This window comes from Peromyscus californicus, unplaced genomic scaffold (genome assembly GCF_007827085.1).
Source record: "Peromyscus californicus insignis strain IS unplaced genomic scaffold, ASM782708v3 Scaffold_15__1_contigs__length_86483966, whole genome shotgun sequence".
Classification (NCBI taxonomy): domain Eukaryota; kingdom Metazoa; phylum Chordata; class Mammalia; order Rodentia; family Cricetidae; genus Peromyscus; species Peromyscus californicus.
In genome coordinates this window covers 36,060,840-36,082,203 of record NW_026294447.1, presented here as the reverse complement: position 1 = coordinate 36,082,203, position 21,364 = coordinate 36,060,840, and the positions used below count along the sequence as shown (strand labels likewise).

General features: G+C 36.5%; 1 long non-coding RNA gene across 1 annotated transcript in view; it reads left to right on the top strand.

Annotated features, from left to right (window-relative positions):
• LOC128110487 (uncharacterized) overlaps window positions 1-10,549 on the top strand; it is a 63,199-nt gene extending 52,650 nt beyond the window's left edge. Inside the window, exon 3 of the long non-coding RNA XR_008218223.1 lies at window positions 8,461-10,549. This is a non-coding gene — a long non-coding RNA (uncharacterized LOC128110487). The remainder of the gene's footprint in view (window positions 1-8,460) is intronic.
• The last annotated feature ends 10,815 nt before the right edge of the window (window positions 10,550-21,364 follow it).

Sequence of the window (21,364 nt, the reverse complement as noted above, 5' to 3'; positions counted from 1 at the left end):
ATTAGAAGGGGAAAGATGGAGGGTGGAAATGAGGTAAATACAGTGAACACATGTATGAAATTTGCAAAAATAAATTAAATTTAAACATAATAAATGTATATTTGAGGTTATAGAATCATTTGACATTAATTAATTACAGAGCTCAAGATTATATCTGAGGGAATTAATGCCTAAAGTTCCCAGTAAAGTGAGGTTCTGTGGTTACTAGGGTTCAACAGGAAGAGGAACCATGTGCTTATGTGTAATTAATATAGATACAAATTCTAAATCTATAATAAAATATAACTTGTGTGAGATAGATAGATAGATAGATAGATAGATAGATAGATAGATAGATAGAGGATAGGGATAGGTAGATAGAGGAAACTCACATACTCTTCTGTTCTTTTGTCTACTGAGGATGAAGGTATGTGGTCTGATGGCTTATTGTAAGAATGAGAAGATATCTAAGATGAAAAACAGCACTGATGTTTGTTTGACAATTGCAGTGTTTTTTACCTTTACAATATACAGGTCTCCCATTGCATAGTCAGTTTTAGGAAATAAAGCAGTCAGTTGTTGAGAACAGCCTTCTGTTCTTAAATTCTGCATCTGAATTTCACTGAGAGAGATTATATTCACAAATGAGAATCAGAGAAAGGAAGGTTCCAGAGAGTTCTGCTCCTTGATGAGGTGATCCCGGACCGCTTGAACACTCTTTGTGCACTTGATTGGGGTGAAATAACTCTTATAAACCAAATTTAACTGATTTTGAGATTCCTATTAGTAAATATGGACCATTATGTGGCTACATAAAAATTGGAGACATTAAGTCACATGACCATAGCTTAGAAACTAGCAGATTCCGATCTTATTGTGATCTTTTAGTATATAACTCCCATGTATTTCATCTTAAGAAAATTGTTACTTCTGAGATCTTTGTCTTTCTCATCTATGTTCTTTTGGCTTTATAGTGCTGATTTCTCAGGCTAAATCACAGCATAGACATGATGGTTTCTCACCTGGTAACTTACTGCTTCTTGGATAGAAATAATCAGCTCTCTCATCCCTGTGAAAGTCAGGATTATACAGCATTTGCTAATTTTAAGCATATTGTATTATTCCAATTGGAAATAATTAGTATAATTTTTGGACAATGCAGTGTGTTCATTTATTTAGCTTTGTTCTTGGGGCAAGATCTCACTCTATTCGTTTAGAGTAACCTGGTACCCACTGCGTAGCCCAGACTGGCCTAGAACATACAACATTCCTGCCTCAGTCTGTCAAGGGTTGGGAGTACAGAGCTAGGGCACCATACCTGGCAGTGAAATACATTGTAAACTGGTAAAGTTTAATGGTGGCTTGAGAAAATACCTGAGGATAAGGAGGAAGTATCACAAAGTAGAAACTAGAGAGGAAAATTGCAACAACTCAAAACTACCCTGTCCAATATCAGCTATGCCCAAAGAGTACAAACAAGTGCTGGAATTCACACATACAGGTGCTCTGTGTTTGAAAAGAAGGGCACTCACAGAGTGAGAGAATAGACACGGTGTCAAAATTAAACTTGTAGAACTCAAAGTTCTGCAAGAACATCATCTAAGCAGCCAGTCACTACCTAGGTGCTTTAAGAAGTGACCAGACTCCTTAAATAATGGTCATTTGACCATGGGGTGAGTAGACAGTTATCATTCAGATATTGGATACACACTTGTTCTCATAACACCTTCACACAGACAAATGCAGGCAAAGCACCAATGCACTAGAAACAAAAATAAATCAATTTAAGAAAGAATTATTTTTGAACATGGTTCTTGAAAAGATTTCTTCATCATGGTAATACTTGGGTTCAGTAGCTCACATTTGTTCAGTGTGTGGGTGTGATCGTTCTGTGTGGCTCTTAATTCATGTATCACCAGACAAGCTATATTCTGTGTTTATCTTACTACTGCTTTCATGTCTAAAGTTGGGTTCCAGACCAATTTGAGTTCAGAAATGGCCAGAGATTATAAGATGCGGACTATGCCTTCATTAACTGCCTTGGAGACTGTTTTACTAGTGATCATTTTATCTTTCCTGTCCCTTTGTATCAATTTCCAACACAACATTGAGCTAAACTAGGGAAGAAAAGATATGCATAGCTTTCTTCAAGTTAATATTGTATGTTTTTTTTTTTGTTTTGAAGAATGTATTTTCTGAAGCCTACGTAGTAAGTATGAAAATATATCACACCTACAAAGAGAAAAGCATTTAACTTACAGGTTTCTTTGTAATGTTTCTTATCATTGTTCCCGCAAAAGGAGCTGCATTCCTAAACACAATGGCCATATTATTTGATCTCATTTTTTTGATCAGAACTTAAAAGTTGTAATAGCAAAAATTAATGTTCTAAAAGGAACATCATGTGATACTGGATTAGCATTTGGTGTGTTTTTGATAAATCTCACATTTGCCCTCCCTAGCAGACACATTTTTTTCTCAGACGCAGCTTCTACAGAAGGTGCAATTAATGCTGACGAATTCATCTAATCCTTTAGAATTGCCAGATAGTTTTCATCACTATTATTCTGTAGTAATATATTAGTCAGTTATTTTATTTTATCAAATTCAGAGATCACTAGTAACTCTGGCTAAAGTCTGTATATATTTCATATTTTATGCCTCCCCTATTTTTTGTGTTCTTGAAAATCTCAGTTTTGAAATTCAACATATTTAGAAAAAAAAATCCCATCTACAACCATGCTTCCTTGAACATGATGGATCCCCTCTGATCTTCATAGCTAAGCAGGGTTGCGGTGTTCTTAGTTTTTGCATAGAAGAAAAAAAATCACACAAATCACTTACAGTAAGCAATGTTGGTTTCATCTATCTAAAAGGTTACGTTTTTTTAAAAAAATACTGTTATTTAAGACAGTTTTGTTCTATAGTACAGAAAAGCCTTGAATTTACTGTGTATTGCAGGCTGACCTTGAACTGAAGGCAGTCCTCTTGCCTCAGCATCTCAAGGGCTGGGATTTTAAGTATGGGGCAGCATAACTAGCTGTCTGAAAGGCCTATCATAATGCTTACGAGATTAAAAAACAAGATAGCTTCAAATTAAAGTTATTTTTCTGAGCATGTTCTGATTTATTTGAATTCATTTTTATTAAAAAAAAATCTTTATATACAAAATGGTATAAAAGAATTTCAGCAAAGCCCAGGAAAACTCTTACCATTCACTAATTATTTCATACATCAAATACTTTTGACAATGTAATAATTGGAAGGCCATGCTTTATGTCCTTCATGTAAAAAAGCAAGTGAAGCTGACAAATATTTCTCTGTCTTCACAAAATGTATATGTAAATAATAAAATTAGTTAATTTGGAGTTGACTATTGTCTCATTTACCAAATGAGAGTTGGCATTAAGCACTAGAATTTCAACCATGACCAATAGGCTTAGGTTCTTCATTTTTGGAGCCCAAGTCTTAGACAGGATGGAAGATATGACATAACAAAATATATAACAATTTTTAATGTAAGTGCTAATAGGGAAATTTTATAATACACATAAGAATTAGTATAATAGGTTCATAATATAGTCTAGGGGAAGAAGGAAATGAATAACACATATCAGTCTCCTGGCATTGTTGTTATATTTTAAAGTAGTTTATCTTTAATCATTGAGGAGGAAAGTGAATAAAAATTAGATTTGATACGTAATGATTAGATGAGAAACTGGTGGATTGTGTCAGTGTTTTGTACTGATATATGTTTTGGTGTTATTCTTATTTACCTTTTGTTATGCTTATTTTTATATGTCAGTATCTCCCTTTAGTGTATGAAGGTTTTGATTTTCCATGAAAAGAATTCAGTGGTATGAGTTTCCTCAGTAATGATGTAGCATCTCTATAGCTGTTCAGAAGTGATGCTTATGAACCTATTATACTAATTCTTACGTTTATTATAAAATTTCTCTATTAACACTTATATTAAAACTGTTATGTATTTTGTTATGTCATATCTTCCAACCTCTCTAAGACGTGGGCTCTGAAAATGAAGAAGGTAAGCCTATTGGTCATGGTTGAAATTCTAGTGCTTAATGCCAACTCTCAGTTTAGTTCCCATTTTTTTCCAAAAAAGTCCACTTGTATTCAAAAATGATTGGGAAACAGGTAATTTAGATCCAAAACATTTGACAGTTTCACAGAGAGATTCAGGTAATCTATCTTATTTCTATTTTGACCAGAATAAATTTTAATTATCTTTTTATTTTGAACAAGCTATTTTTGTAATCATTAGCAGAAAAGGCTTTAAACCTTAATTCAATTCATTGACTATGAATTTATCCATTTCTCTTTGTCGTTTTTGCTTCATATATTTTGAGTAACTACTCTTAGGTACATAGCATTTGAGATCAAGGATCCTGTTACGTTGATCCTTTATTATTCTGAAACCAATTCCTGTGACTAGAGGTAAAATTGTATCTAAGGATCCAGTATTTATCCATTAATAAAATTTCTATATATTCTTTAACACTATAAATCCATAAATAAAATGATTGCTTATAATTTTAAAAATGTCCTTTTTCACCTCATCTCTGTTGCCTTTTGGTAACTAAGTTGCCATATTTTTTAATAAAATTCAGTATTTTGCCATTTAAAAAATATGTCTGTTTCTTTTGGTTTGGGCTATTTCCATTATAATATGTCAGAGTTTCTTAACATTTTCCTTTAATGTTTAGTATGACATCCAGTGACAGTCTTACATCATGAAGGACACATTTACTAATGTGTACCTTGTTTTTATTACATGCAGATTTTCAGTCATTTAAAGGGTAATGCCGCCCTGTAACAGGAAAAGTGATGTAACCAGAGGGATGCCCACCAACTGATTTTGGCATTTGTATGAACATCACAGAACTGCAGGGTAAAGAAAACAAACTTGGACTTGGAATCCACACGCTTTGAAGAAATTGAGACATACTTTTTTTCTAAAATGAATATGATTTTTATCTCATAGGTTTATTGTGAGGTAAAAGTAAGAAGATAGCAATGAATGCAGGGAATGACAAGAATGACTGTATAACTGAAATACATCTTCCTGTCAAAAGTTCCTAACATGAATTTAGCTATAAGGGTTACATTCTGAGTTTAAACCTGATAGTGTAACTATAATTATTACCAGTTAATGTCTGATGTGTTAGATCAAAGATGACTAATATATTTCAATCCATATGCTAATTATGATTGAAAAGGTTGTTCTAGGGGAAAGGACATAGAATATAAGTAAAGAATATATGAAGATTCTTGAGGGACCAATTTGGAAATTAAAGTCACCAGGAGAGGGAAGGAAGAAAATGAAAAGAAAGAAAAGAACATTCCACCATGATCAAAAGACATAATCTGCATGTTTGATGTACAGTAGGCATTTCTCAGAGAAGATAAACTTTTCCAGCCCAAATAATAATGCTAAGCTCACCTCTTACCTACATCTTGCTAGAAAATTCTCAAAATGAAAACTTTAGTATAGCATTTACTTTTGAAAACCTGACCAACTTTATCTTGAGCAAACACTCTGTTTGGCCACCATCCATGCACTCCCTATGGGTCCTGTAAATTGACTAGTGTTATGCCAAGAAATTGATTTGCTCATCTATCAAACAGTTGGGCAGAAACGGAAGTATGAAATTCAGGGCAAACTTTCCCTCAATTCTTGGATAATTCACCCACTCCTTTCCTCAATATGGCTTATCAGTGTTAGAATTCTGTGTGTCCCAAGATCTTAAAAGTGTGGAAACATTATTATCTTGTTGTTCACACACCCTAATTCACAGCATTTTCATGTGCTACTTTCCTTTGAAATTTCTGATGTCTAGCTATTGACTGTGTTAGAATTATATTAGTTTCATCTAGCTGAAACATATACTTACAAAAATATGATGGTTGTTGACTTTGTGCATAATTAGTTATAATTATCTAAGCAGCAATATTTAAGCTAATTTTCAGTATGGTATATAATAAAGACACAATAAAGCACATTTGTACCTGGATTTTATCTAATTATTTTTATTTGCTTGTTTTCTTATTTTTAGTGAGATATTTTCATATTTAATTCCACATACCTCAATCCTACTTCAAGTAAACTAGTAAGTCTCAGTTGAATTGGTTATGGATATCTGAAGAGGGATCATGAGAACAAAACATTAGTAAAAGGCCAACACTACCTGAGAGCTGTCATTGTACATGAGAAAGGGAGAGCCAACTGTATATTGAACTTTGTATTAATCATGTCTCTGGAGTTCCTGGTAGAGTTCCATGTTACTGCTGAGCTGCATATGTGATGGATATGAAACAACATGGGAACACAGTGTGCATCTCATTGTCTTACACGATCCCATGTCATCTTCAGTCTCTCCTCTCTGACCCCTGCTTTATAGACACTATGAAATGTCAATGCGTTTTCTGAAAATATTTGCAGCTAACAGCTCTGCATTTTGTATTTGTTGTTTTTCCCAATTTGATTACTTAAATTGGATTTTTTTTCAGCAACCATGCTTTGTGCATTAAAGATTTCTTAGAATCTTTGTTATGGAATATTACTTTAGCTATGTAAAGATGTGTTACATTTCTTTATGTTGCATTTGTTTAAGTGTGTAAAGATATGTTGCTTTGCCTGCCTAAGTCACCTGATTGGACTAATAAAAAGCTGAACAGCCAATAGTTAGGCAGTAGAGGGATCAGGCGTAGCTGGCAGGCAGAGGGAACAAACAGGAGGAAAAATCAAAGCTCAAGACAGGAGCAGAGAATGAGGGAGAAAGAGAGAGAGATACCCGGGGCTGCCAGCCAGGCAGCTGCCAGTAAGGCAGATTGAAAGAAGCAGAAAAAGTAAGACATACAGAATGAAATAAAATAAAAAGACCAGAGGCAAATGTACATGAAGAGAAACAGGTTAAATTAAGTTATAAGAGCTAGTGGGACAAGCACAAGATAAGGCTGAACATTCATAACTAATAATAAGTCTCTGTGTCTTTATTTGGGAGCTGATTGCAGGCCCAGAGAAAGCTTGTTAAAATTCTGTTAAAATCCAACACTAGGATTTTTCTGAGCTTTGCGTTCTCTGCAAAGGCAACCTTACTTCTCATAAAAACATAGTGCATATATGTTAATTATACACTGATTGATTCTTTTTCCTTTGGCATTCTAATTCTAGGAATATCTTAATTTGTGTTTAGAAAAGGCATAACATTTGATTGGTTAAAAGTATGTTAAGAAAGTCCATAATTGTTTATATTTTCATACAATCTAATCTAATCTTGTTTTTTCTCATCTAACTTCTCTTAAAATACAGATTGATTTTTGCCGGGCGGTGGTGGCGCACGCCTTTAATCCCAGCACTCGGGAGGCAGAGGCAGGTGGATCTCTGTGAGTTCGAGGCCAGCCTGGTCTACCAAGTGAGTTCCAGGAAAGGCGCAAAGCTACACAGAGAAACCCTGTCTTGAAAAAAAGAAAAAAACAAAACAAAACAAAAATACAGATTGATTTTGATCTAATTATCATGTTTGAAGTTTTCTAGTTTCCTATTTGAAAAAATGTTCAGCCTTCCACTGTGATAATGCAAGAAAAAGATTATATCTATGTCTGTTATTAAGTTCTCACATTTTTCCATTTGATATACATCACAGACAGAATTATGTGCATTTTTGTTATTTAGACATCAATTTCATAACCACCATTTAATTAGTATTATGCAATGCCAGCCAGCATGCCATCCACACAATATACATTAGAAAAATATTTATTCTGTGAACAAATGAAACATGAAGTCTCATTTCATAATTGAAATATTAAAAGCCACGTGTGTTTGATTTTTCCATCCATCAAGTGAATCATAAAATCATATATAATCATATACATATATATATATAAATGGGTTATCATATAGTGTTTCAATATGTGTACACTTTTTAAAACAGTGTAGCATGTGCAAATATTTATCATTTTTTGTGATAAAAATTTTCAAAGTTCGGCTCCCTGTATTTGAAATACACAGCTCATTATAGCTGCTTATAGTGACTATATTGGACAAATAACATTCCAGAACTGCTTTTTCCTATGTAGCTGTTACCCACTAATCAATTCTTACTCATTGTCCCACTGCCTCCTCTCTATGGCCCTTTGTATCATTTATTCTGTTCTTAACTATTATGATAACAGATTTTTTTTTATTCCACGTATGGGTGTGACCACTCAAACTTGCCTTTCTGCTCATTTTGCTTTTCCTAATGATCTCTGGTGAAGTCTTCATGTCACAGTAGCAGCATTTCATTATTTTGTTGCAAATTATACCCTTTTGTATACCTGTACCATCTTTTCTTTGTCGTTTATTAGTTGAAGGAGAGACACTGGTCACTTCCATCTCTCAGCTATTACAAATAGTGTGTCATTGAATATGAGTGAGGTGTCTGTTTTGCGTGTTGACTCTGTATCTTTTTGATTCAGTGCAGGAAAAGGATTGCTGAGTATGGTGGTTCTGTTTGATGCTTTAAGGAATTTCCCATGCCATTTTCCTTAATTGCTGTGAGAAGAGGAACAAGGCACGAAGAGAGGGAAAAAGCCAAAAGACCCTACAACCATTTGCTTCATGAACCTCATCTGGGATAAATCAAGATCAGAATGTCCGTTGTGGAATATTACTTTAACTACATAAAAATATGTTACATTTGTTTATTCTGCATTTGTTTAACAATGTAAAGATGTATTATGTTTGTTTGTGCTGCATCTGTTTAAGTATGTAAAGATGTGTTGCTGGTTTAACTTTCCTGCCTAAGGAACCCTGTTGGACTAATAAAAGGCCGAACAGCCAGTAGCTTATCATCAGAGGGACAGGCAGGACTAGTGGGCAGAGAGAAAAAATGGGAGGGGGAATCTAGGCTTGAAAGAACAAGGGAAAAAGAGAGAGAGAGAGTCATCCAGGATCAGCCAGCCAGTGTAAAGTAGGACATATAGAGTGAAAGAAAGTTAAAAAGCCCCAAGGCAAAAATGTAGATGAAGAGAAACAGGTTAAATTATGGTATAAGAGCTAGTGGGACAAGCATAAGATGAGGCCTAGCATTCATAACTAATAATATCTCTCTCTGTCTTTATCTGGGAGCTGGTTGGTGGTCCAAAAGAAAGCCTGCTGTGAATGGCGGAATCCACTACCACCAGGCTTCGTTCATGGAGTCCTCTGTGGTAGGGCTGATGGTGCTAGTCTATGTATTCACCAGGCACCTCTTCGTCTCCCTGAAAGGGCTGGAGACAGCTTTGTTGAACACAAAAAAAAAATCTGCTGGGCAATCTAAAACAAAACATAGGCCAAAGTATAGGAAGAGGCAATGGAATATCCGAGGAGATGGGAGTAACTGAATCTCAGTGAGCGGTGAACTTGGAAGCCCTGAGGGACTGTCCATCAGGTCAGCTACTTATAGAAATTGTTGAGGCTGCTTGCTTTTGTCTCTCAAGAGCATAACTTTCCGTTTTCTTCCACCAGGCAGCCATCCATGATTGCTCCTTTATGAACTGCCCTCCTCTGCACCCCAGGCCATATTCAATTCTTTGATTACCACAGGAACACCCCCCTATGTTCCTTTCTAAACTTTGTGTCAAGATGAAGAAGGACTTGAGAGTTGGACTTGGGGTGCCTCTGATATCATGGGAGATGATTAATATTTCCAGTCACAGTGTTAAGGCTTTCCCTTTTTCTAACCTTACAGTGTTTGTCCAATTTTGTCTTTTTGATAAAGTATTATATTTATTTATATGGTGCAATATATAAAATCCACCAATTTAACACATAAATGAACATTTTTCAGTTTGCATTTCAAGAAGAAGGTATTTTGATTTTAAGATACCATTTTAAACCTTACCAAAAAATGTTCTTGGTCAAAAATGATATATGGGATAAAACATTTTATTTTTTCCATTTCTGTTTAATCATCACTCTTTTTACAGAGCAAAAAAAATGAAAATGAAGCCTTTCAAATGCTGATTTTATTTATATGAATTGTCTTTGTCTTATGTTACAGAAACAAGGACACTTTATTTTCATTTTAAGAAGAGATATAATTCATTCTGTTTCTTTCTCTCATAACAAACCCATATATCATTCAAGTTTGAATTAATGTATTATGGCAGGAAAATTACTGTAGATGCCATAACTATCAACAAGGAACTGATTGGACTCTCTACTTATCTGAGAATATTTATTTCTGATACAGACATATATATGTATCTATGTTAATTTCAGCAATTTTTTGTCATACCCCATGTATGAAACAATGGAAGCTGTGTGGGACTCTGGGAAGTTTGACAGTTGCAAAAGAAAATACTCACATATTTTTGTGGAAATATGTCATAACATCTTTTCTTACTCTTTTCCCACCATCCTCAAATTCATGGCCTTCAAATGAATTTGGTAAGAAAATTAAGCATGAATTTGGTAAGAAAAAAATAGACTTGTTTGTGGTATTATTTAAGTAAAAATTCTGTGTAATTAAGTATAATTTTCTTACATAAATCAACGTGTACAACATAAAATATGTTTTGAACTTATTTTGAAATTCTCATTTCCAAGGAAATAATTAAAAATTTGATTCAGCATAGTTTGCATGTTCTGTAGATTATGATTCATTAATTGATGTGAGACCAGTTATGGAATATTTATCTAAGTGACCAAAGAGATCCCATGGAAATCCCATAACAATCCAGGTGATTGGCAAGAGAATGGGTTGCTCTCCAAAAATTGACAGCAAGGTTCCATTGCTGAAGACAATACCTATACAACTTATTCTCCAAAAATTGACAGCAAGGTTCCATTGCTGAAGACAATACCTATACAACTTATTGAATATGAAAAGGTCAAGCTGGTGTGTATATAGAACCTTCACCCATACCTTCGACTCTCTTTGGTATGAGAAGTTATTCTGCAGTCTACCAAAAGAGAAACATAAACACCAACTCCGTCACAAAACTTTGGATGAGCAGTTCTTTCCTGACTGAAAATTATGCTAGGGCGATGGTGGCACAAAGCTGTGGGAGTAACCAGTCAATGCCTTATTTAACTTCAGGCCTACAACACAAGATAGAACCAATACCTGCCACTGCTTGGGTGACCAAGAACCAGAGACTAGATATCCCAGAGACTTAGGGTAAAGCCAAATACTACTGGTTAAAAAGAAAACATTGTGATAAAATAACTCCTAATGAAATTCTATTATACTCATAGATTGGTGCCTTCTTCACTTGTAATCAGAGAAACTTTTTCCTGAATCAGATGGAAACAAATAGAGAGAACCACAGCCAGACATTATTCAGAGAGAGAGAGAGAGAGAGAGAGAGAGAGAGAGAGAGAGAGAGAGAGAGAGAGAGAGAGATATGGTGGTATGGAGAGGGAGAGGAAGAGGTCTTGGAACACAGCTCTAAACTGGATGTCTCCATCAAATGCCTCCCCTCAAAGCTCAGAAAACCCCTCAAAAGAGGAAGGAGAGGACGTTTGGGAGCTGAAGGTGATGGAGGACACCAGGATAACGAGTCCCTCTAAGTTAACTGAATAAAAGCTCCTATGAACTCACAGGCATTGAAGGATCAAGCAAAGAACCTGCCCCTGTGTGTACCAGGCCGCCACATATACATTATAACTTTTATTTAGTTTTTTTATGGGATTTCTGAGTAGGTGAATGAGTGAGTCTCTCATTCTTGTGCATTCTTTTGAGTTTCTTCTCTTCTGTTGGTTTACCTTGTCCAACTTTGATTTTGTTTTGTATAATTATGTTTTATTTTGTTATGCTTTATTGTTATCTCTTAAGAGCCTGTTCTTTTCTAATAATAGACAGACATGGAATGGATCAAGATGGGAGGCAAGGTGAGGAAGAATTGAGAGGAGCAGAGCAAGGGAAAATGAGTATATATTATATGAGATTAAAAATCTCTTTTCAATAAAAGAGGAAAAATTCAAATGATTAAAACAAGCAATAAGGCACAGGAATTATAAACTTGCCCAGGAAGCAACAACTCATATGTTTTAAATCAAGAAGGACAAATACAAGTATAGCTCTATCTTCTTTAAACCTCACAAGAAGAGGAGGAAGAAGAGGAGGAGGAGAGAAAGAAAGAAAGAAAGAAAGAAAGAAAGAAAGAAAGAAAGAAAGAAAGAGAAATCTTAGCCAGAGAAATAATAAAAGAAAGTAAAAGGGATGTAAGTAAAAAAAAAAATGACAAAATTGTGTCTTTATGTAGATGATAGGATCCTATTCTCAGAGAATCTACCAGAAACCTATAGTTCTGATAAATACTTTCAGCAAAGCAGTAGGATGCAAAATCAATAAATAAATATCAGTACTTTGTCTATATAGAAGTAACATACTTGATGAAATTCAGAGAAAATACCCCATTCCCATATCCTCAAAAATTATACCACATCCTCAAAAATAAAATGAAATCCTTAAGCATGAACTTAACCAAAAAAATCAAAATATCTCTTTAATGAAACTATAAAATACTGAGCAGAGACATTTAAAAAGTTTGTACAAGATAGAAAGACTGCGTATGCTCATAAATTAATATTACACAATAACTGTATTATCACAAGTGACAAAACAATAAATGAAATCCTTAGGAGGATTGCAATAACATTTTCCCCAGAAACAGAGAACAACTCTAAAATTCATATGGAAACACAAAAGACTCAGACAAGCCAAAATAATCCTGAGAAAGATGAGCTAAGCATGTGAGAACCAATAATATAGAACAGAAGATATAGTAATAAGTCCACATAACTATTTAATATGATTCTTGAAAAGTTTACCCAAAGGAAACATTGGAAGAAAAGGCAGTCTTCTTAACAAGTACTTCTGGGAAAGGCACTTGTATATATATCCATATGTTGCTATACATAGGAAAAGAAACAATTAAAAGTATAAAATAGTATCTACAAAGATAGACAAAATATTTTTCAGATATTTTTAATCAAACTGGATATCAATATCCAGAATACATAAATACCTCAAATGACTAACCATAAAGTGTAAGTAATCAAACTAAAATGGGCAAATGAGTAGAAGAAATGTTTCTCAAAAGAAGCAAAGATAGCCAATAAATATATGAAAAATGTTTAAATTCAAAGCCATTATGGACATGCAAATGAAACTACACCAAAGTTCCATCTCAGCTCTGTCAGCACAACTGTCACCAGGAAAACCAACTGGAACAAATTTTGGCATGGTACATGGGGTAGGTTCAATAAAAACAAACTTTTGTACAGTGTTGATGGGAATATTAGTCAGCTCAAACAAATCAATATGGAAATTTTTAAGTACAAAACATAGAACTAACATTTGTTTCAGCTGTGTTGCACCTAGCTATATATCCAGAGAAATATAAATTAGTATATCTGATGCATGCATATTTATGCTACTGTTACACTTAAAAACGGCTGACTAACAGAATCCACTCAGGTGTTCATAAATAAATGAAGGGTTAAAAATTTACACACACACACACACACCACAAACTCACTTGCACACACAAACACACACACACACACACACACACACACACACATACACACTGAAGTTTTATTTGGATTCAATGAAGAAAAAGTCTTGTCATTTGTGGAAAAATGAATGGAATTCGAGATGATTATGTAATGTGAAATAAGATGGTCTCACAAAAGCACATATCACCTGTCCTCTTTCATATGTAGGATTTATCGGATCATGAAACCAAAAGACAGACTATTACATGAATACAAGAATAGTAGAATGAGACTGAGTAAAGTAGAAAAATAGAGCAGGTAAATATAATCAAAACAGTATATACGTGTAGAGATATGCCATTATTTAACCAAGTGTTTCTTACAGTCAATAAAGGAAAAAAAAAGTTTTCTGCAATACAGTAGAGTGAATAAAATTAACAAAATAATGTATTCTACATTTTCAAAATAAAAAAGAAAAGGGAGGATTTTAATGTATTTTCTATAAAGAAATGATACATTTGTTTTGTGTAGGATGGATCTAAATGTTTCTCAAAAGTCCATTGGAAAAACTGACTTCTTAGGATGGCTGTATGGGAAATAGTGGAGCCTTTAGAGATCAGGGGCTAGCAGGTGGTGTTTGTTATCTTTCAAGTTGTGCCTTAGAATAGGATTTGGGGATCCTAATCTCTTATTTAATTTTATTTATTCCCTGATAATGATATGAACAGTATTACTGCACAAAGAACCTATGACAGAAAGTGCTACCTTGAAACAACCCCTAAAGCAATGGGACCTATCATTAATGGACTGGATCCTCATGAGCCAAAAAATCAATATTTTCTTTTTATAATTTGATCATCTTGGTTATTTGTTATAGTGATGGAAACAAACTAATTCAGTAATAAAAAGTACACTAATTCCAATTTATTCATGAAAATGACATTTAAATTTATCAAAAGTATATTAACTATGTTAATCTGAAACTAAAATAGTTAAGATAAATACTTTTCATGATTAAAAATATGCATATGAACAAATTGTCAAAGAAGTATGAATGCATAAATTCAATTCAGTGGTTCTCAACCTGTGGGTTATGACTCCTTTGGGGTCACATATCAGATATCCTGCATTATGATTCATAAAAGTATTATATTATCATACATCATGATTCATAAAAGTAGAAAGTTACAGTTATGAAGTAGCAACAAAATAATTTTATGGTTGGTGGGGTCACTGCAACACAAGGAACTAGGTTAAAGGGTCATAGCGTTAGAAAGTTTGAGAACCACTGATTTAATTCATTCTCTTGTTTCTTTAATACCTCGAAACAATCAGTTTAAATGTTCGATATTTAAGGTACACCCTTTCCACCTTCTTAAAAGGGGATCTGCAGATATTAAGTCTCTTAACTCTTTTATGTCTATGAACTGCTTTACCTCTCCATTATCCCTCATGGAGAATTCATAGTCAGATGGTTCTTCCTTGACATGTGGAGGCTTCAGTTGGTTATCTTCTACAAACTGTTGACTAAGAACATGTTGGCCATTTGGTTTGCTGATCCTCAGTCTCCAGTCTTTTAAACTGTTTTCTTTGATTTAATTTTCATGCAGTTGATTAAAAATTATCTAGTCGTTCATTGGTTTCATGGCATCTTGTTTTCATTTCAGTTGATTGAATCTAGACATTTATGATTTAGTTTTCATCAAATTAAGGGAGGTTTTATCTGTTTCTTCCCTTTGAGTATAATTTTAGCTGGACACTACATATACACACACACACACACACACGCTTATGAGACATGAGGTGGCCAGGGCTCACCTACTGATTGCTCCTCTCATGGCAGAGTATGCTACCCTAAACCCATGCACAAGGGACAAGTAATGATAGATTGAAACATCAAATTTAGGTGTCCAAATGTTTTTCTTCCCCTTAAGTTTATTATGATCTCAAATACTTTGTCCTAAATATAGAAAACTAACTGACTCACTGATCTTAGGCATTTAAAAATAAGTATAGGATCAAATTACCAAAATAAAATTTAATATAGGAAAGTTTGACAGTCATGCCAGGATAATGAGAGAACATGGTATAGAATATGCCAAAATATTCAACACTCAAAATTTGTTGATTTAATTCCCTATGTGAACTGGTGACATTTAAAACTGGTACCCAGTCTATGTAGAAAAAATTGTTCTATAGCGTAAATTCTGATTGGGTTTAATAATAAAAATCTGGAGCCAGATATTGAGGTAAATGGTGAAAGATCAGAGAAACAAAGGAGCTAGCCAAAGTCACCTCTTACCTCCATGACTTCTCAGACTGAGAAGAGGCTGAGCTCCTGTCTCCACCCACCTTATATTTCTCTCTCCACCCAGCTATATCACTTCCTGTCTGTACTTTTGCTATCAAGTTTCTTCTAGATCTACTTTATATTCTAAATAATTAATAGAATCTCCTCTTTGTATTTTTTCAGGATATATTTGTTATCCTCAACAAGGCAAATTTTTCTTTACTTCTTCAATCATTTCCTCTAAAGTATCTACAGTTGAGTCAGGTTGTGGTGGTATTTTACTTGTACTGAAATGTGATTTTAATTGTATGTTAATAAATAAAGTTGTCTGGGGGTCGGAGCTATTAGAGTCATAGCAAGTGCATGGCGGCGGTGGCGCACGCCTTTAAGGACCTGGAGGGCGGTACATTCAGGCAGTGACAAGGCAGTCACATGTTTGGGTTTACAACCAATGAGAAGGCAGAACAGGAAGACTTTAAAGACAGACACACAGGAAGTAGGTCCTTTTCGGAGAGCTCTCTTGGCTGGAGAGGATCCCTGAATCAGGAAGGGTGAGGCTCTTAGCTCTGACCTCTTGGCTTTCTTCTCTGAATTGGCTCTGTGTTTCTTATTTTATAAGACCATTGGTTACATCTACATTTGGCGCCCAACGTGACAAGAATCCATTAAAAACCGCTTAACTTGGCTTGGCGGCAGGTCCGGATTCCCGCCAGGGCGGCCGGCAGGTCTGGTCTCCCGCCAGGGCGGCCGGCAGGTCCCGTTTTCCGCCAGGGCGGCCGGCTCCCTAGCCCGGGCCCAGGTCGGCTTGGCCTCAGGCCGGACTAACTTTGAGCTACTTGCTTAAAGCCGGTGCTACAGACAATTCAGGCCTGCCCTGCCGAACAGGGCCCCTGCCTGTAAAGCCAATGCACGTGGTTGGAGCTTAAGGTAGCCAGAGCCAAGGCTTGACTAGGCTCAAGCGGGAACACGTGGCTGGATTCAAGTTCTTAGGCAGAACTTGTGGCTACGGTTCTTGTGTGTTCTCTCTCTCTCTCTCTCTCTCTCTCTCTCTCTCTCTGGATTCACACCTCAGACACTAGGAGGCTGTTTTGAAATTCCCTTGGATTGGTACTGTTCTACGAGGACTTGGTAAGTCATTTAACATATCGAATATTTTAAAGGAAACTATTTAAAAGAGAAATTTTTTCCACATTTAAAAAAAAAATGGGTTTTCTGTGTTCATTGGAAGAAAATTGGGCTTTGTTTGCAATTTTAGACAGTCTGACAATGGAACAGCTATATGAGAAGATTACTGTTGACCGAATTATGCTTTTTTTTTTTTTTTTTTTTTTTTTTTTTTATTAATTTATTTTGCAATACAATTCAGTTCTACATATCAGCCACGGATTCCCTTGTTCTCCCCCCTCCCGTCCCCCTCACCTTCCCCTCAACACCCCCCCCCCCCATTCCCATCTCCTCCAGGGCAAAGCCTTCCCCACAGACTGAGGTCAACCTGGTAGACTCAGTCCAGGTAGGTCTAGTCCCCTCCTCCCAGGCCGAGCCAAACAATCCTGCATAGGCCCCAGGTTTCAAACAGCCAACTCATGCAATGAGCACAAGATCTGGTCCCACTGCCTGGGTGCCTCCCAAACAGATCAAGCCAATCAACTGTCTCATCCATTCAGAGGGCCTGATCCAGTGGGGACCCCTCAGCCATTGGTTCATAGTTCATGTGTTTCCATTCATTTGGCCATTTGTCCCTGTGCTTTATCCAACCTTGGTCTCAACAACTCTCGCTCATATAAACCCTCCTCATTCTCGCTAATTGGACTCCCAGAGATCCACCCGGGGCCTAGTCATGGATCTCTGCATCCAGATCCCTCAGTAGTTGGATGGGGTTTCTAGCACAACAATTAGGGTGTTTGGCCATCCCATCACCAGAGTAGGTCAGTTCAGGCTGTCTCTCGACCTCTGCCAGCAGTCTGTTGTGTGGGTATCTTTGTGGATTTCTGTGGGCCTCTCTAGCACTTTGCTTCTTCCTATTCTCATGTGGTCTTTATTTACCATGGTCTCCTATTCCTTGTTCTCCCTCTCTGTTGTTGATCCAGCTGGGATCTCCCGCTCCCCCAAGCTCTCTTTCCCTCAACCCTCGCCTTTCATTACCCCCACTCATGTCCAGGCTGTTCATGTAGATCTCATTCCATTTCTCTGTCATTGGGTGATCCCTGTGTCTTTCTTGGGGTCCTGTTTTCCAGGTAGCCTCCCTGGTGATGTGAGTAGCAGACAAGTCATCCTTGTTTCATGTCTAGTATCCTGCTATGAGTGAGTACATACCATGTTTGTCTTTCTGAGTCTGGGTTACCTCACTCAGGATGATTTTTTCTAGATCCATCCATTTGTCTGCAAACCTCATGATGCCATTGTTTTTCTCTGCTGAGTAGTATTCCATTGTGTATATGTACCACATTTTGTTTATCCATTCTTCAGTTGAAGGGCATCTGGGTTGTTTCCATGTTCTGGCTATTACAAACAATGCTGATATGAACATAACTGAACAAGTGCTCTTATGGTGTGGTTGAGCATTTCTTGGGTATATGCCCAAGAGTGGTATAGCTGGATCTTGGGGGAGATTGATTCCCAATTTTCTAAGAAAGCGCCATATTGATTTCCAAAGTGGTTGTACAAGCTTGCATTCCCACCAGCAGTGGAGGAGAGTTCCCCTAGCTCCACATCCTCTCCAGCATAAGGTGTCTTCAGTGTTTTTGATCTTAGCCATTCTGACAGGCGTAAGGTGGTATCTCAGAGTTGTTTTGATTTGCATTTCCCTGATGATTAGGGATGTTGAGCAGTTCCTTAAATGTCTTTCGGCCATTTGAGTTTCCTCTGTTGAGAATTCTCTGTTTAGTTCTATAGCCCATTTCTTAATTGGACTGTTGGGCATTTTGATGTCTAATTTCTTGAGTTCCCTATATATTCTGGATATCAGTCCTCTGTCAGATGTGGGGTTGGTGAAGATCTTTTCCCATTCTGTAGGCTGTCGCTTTGCCTTGTTGACCGTATCCTTTGCTCTACAAAAGCTTCTCAGTTTCAAGAGGTCCCATTGATTGATTGTTTGTCTCAGAGTCTGTGCTACTGGTGTTCTATTTAGGAAGTAGTCTCCTATGCCAATGCGTTCAAGACTACTTCCTACTTTCTCTTCTAGCAGGTTCAGAGTAGCTGGATTTATGTTGAGGTCCTTGATCCACTTGGACTTAAGTTTTGTGCACGGTGATAGATATGGATCTATTTGCAGCCTTCTACATGTTGATATCCAGTTTTGCCAGCACCATTTGTTGAAGATGCTTTCTTTTTTCCATTGTGCGCTTTTGGCTTCTTTGTCAAAAATTATATGTTCATAGGTGTGCGGATTAATGTCAGGGTCTTCAATTCGATTCCATTGGTCCACATGTCGGTTTTTATGCCAGTACCAAGCTGTTTTTATTACTGTAGCTCTATAGTAGAGCTTGAAGTCAGGGATCGTGATGCCTCCAGAAGTTGTGTTATTGTACAGGATTCCTTTGGCTATCCTGGGTTTTTTGTTTTTCCATATGAAGTTGAGTATTATTTTTTCCAGGTCTGTGAAGAATTGTGTTGGTATTTTGATGGGGATTGCATTGAATCTGTAGATTGCTTTTGGTAAGATTGCCATTTTTACTATGTTAGTCCTGCCTATCCATGAGCATGGGAGATCTTTCCATTTTCTGACATCTTCTTCAATTTCTTTTTTCAGGGACTTAAAGTTCTTGTCATATAGGTCCTTCACTTGCTTGGTTAGTGTTACCCCAAGGTATTTTATGTCGTTTGTGGCTATAGTAAAGGGTGATGTACCGAATTATGCTTTTTATTACTATGCTTATTCTCATTTTACTATTTAAAAAGATAGTCAATTTAAGTGCCAGGATGACAGCTTTAGAAAAACTTGATAAACCTGTAAAAACTCAGACAGAAGAAACTAACAGTGAAGTTGCTTCAAGATTGGATCATAGGGTTACAGAAAGAAAGCCTGTTTTCACACAGTCACCCTTAGTTTGTCCAGTAACCGTACAGCAGTTGCCTGATCAAATGACTACACAAAATATTTGGGCTCCAATTGAAATGTTAGATTTACGAAGGTTTAAGGAGGCAATAGTATCTTATGGCATGCATTCCCCGTATGTAAAGCAAATGTTAAACTCTTGGTCAACATATAATAGGATTGTACCACAGGATTGGCGGGAGCTGGCACAAGCTGTTCTTGAACCCAGTCAAAGGCTTCAGTGGCTAACTTGGTTCAAGGATGAAGCTAAAAACATAGAAAAACAGTGGAGGGATAAAGGAATACAAGTCTGCCAGGATCAGCTTATTGGAGAAGGTCAATATGCTTCAGCACAAGCACAATGTTTATATGATGTCCAAACCCTAATTTCATGTCGAACAGCAGCCTTGAATGCATGGGACAGAGTTGAGGAACCAGGAAAAAAAACTGAGTCATTTACAAAGGTTGTACAAGGCCCAAAAGAATCTTTCACAGATTTTTTACAAAGACTGGCTTCAGCAGTAAAGAGAATGGTCCCGGATTCAGAAGCTAGTAAGATAATAATTGAGTCTTTGGCCTTTGAGAATGCGAATGCAGCATGCAAAACAATAATCAGGCCGTTAAAGGCAAGATCTGCACCTTTGGAAGATTGGATTAGAGACACGGTTAATGTTGAAGCTCATGAGCATGATGATACGTGGGTAGGAGAAGCAATTTCAAGAGGTTTGAGGAATGTTAGATGTTTTGGATGTGGAAAGCAAGGACATTTGAAAAGGGACTGTAAACAGGTCATTCCTAGAAACAATGTTTCTTCAAGGAACAATGGCAACAGACTGCCCCTTCCTTCTGGAGTATGCAGAAGGTGTGGTAAGGGAAAACACTGGACCAACGAGTGTAGATCAACAAGGGACAGACAGGGTAATCCTTTGCCTCAGTCTTCGGGAAACTCCCAGAGGGGCCTCATGCAGGCCCCAATAGCAAATCCAGTTCAAACCTTTCCTGCAGTCGTAGAGGAAACCCCAACTCAGAACAATTAAATAACCAAATGCCTATTGGAATAAGTCATGCTGGTCAGGATGATGAAACAGAGAGAATAGAAAATTCAGGAGAAAACATAAAGAAAATTTTTTGGCAAACTTCTATTAATGAACAAAGACCAAAATTATCCATAAAAATAAATGGTGTTTTGTTGTCTGGTCTGGTAGACACAGGTGCGGACGTTACCATAATTGCACCAGAATTTTGGCATCCAACTTGGCCTCTTCAGGAGGTAAACATTCAACTGTTAGGAATTGGGACATTATCTCAGGTGAAATAGAGTGCAAGATGGCTCAAATGTATAGGTCCAGAAGGACAGAGAGGAAAATTAAAACCATATGTGGCTAACATAGCTATGAACCTGTGGGGTCGAGACTTGTTACAACAATGGAATACTCAGATTAACATCCCTCCAATCTCAGAAACAAATCATAAACTAGCACATGTTTCTGAGAGAAATATTAGAAGGCATTATTCTGAGTGGTCACCAGCCATCCATATTATACAGGAACAGGGCACAACAACTGATGAT